The sequence below is a fragment of the Penaeus monodon genome, chromosome 22, assembly GCF_015228065.2.
Source record: "Penaeus monodon isolate SGIC_2016 chromosome 22, NSTDA_Pmon_1, whole genome shotgun sequence".
In the NCBI taxonomy this organism is placed as follows: domain Eukaryota; kingdom Metazoa; phylum Arthropoda; class Malacostraca; order Decapoda; family Penaeidae; genus Penaeus; species Penaeus monodon.
Window position 1 is genome coordinate 39,753,099 of NC_051407.1, and position 407 is coordinate 39,753,505.

The window sequence follows — 407 nt, forward strand, 5'->3', positions numbered from 1 at the left end:
ATCGCTCCGTCTGGGGAATTATGTTAGGTCGTCTCGCTCCACCCACGGGGACTATTAAGGGGTAACTTGATCAGTTACTGCAGGCGTTACTCAGGGGGAAGAGGGGAGTGCTCGAAATATTAATGGGGAGGCCGTGAAGGAGTCGCCGAAGGATGGGGAAAGAACTTGCGTCAGAAGGTGCTTCGAAGGTTGCGTGAGACAGAGAGAGACCTGAAGGAGGCGTCGACGGAGATGGTTAGACACGAGCTGTTCCGGGGCGAGGGTGCTGACGATGGTCGCAAAAGGAGGGCGAGTAAAGGGATGTTGTGCGCGGAGAAATCACCGGAGAGATATTATTGTAAGTATACTGAGAGAGACGCTCCTGGGATGTGTATTACGTGATCCATCACATTCTGCATTTGAGGACG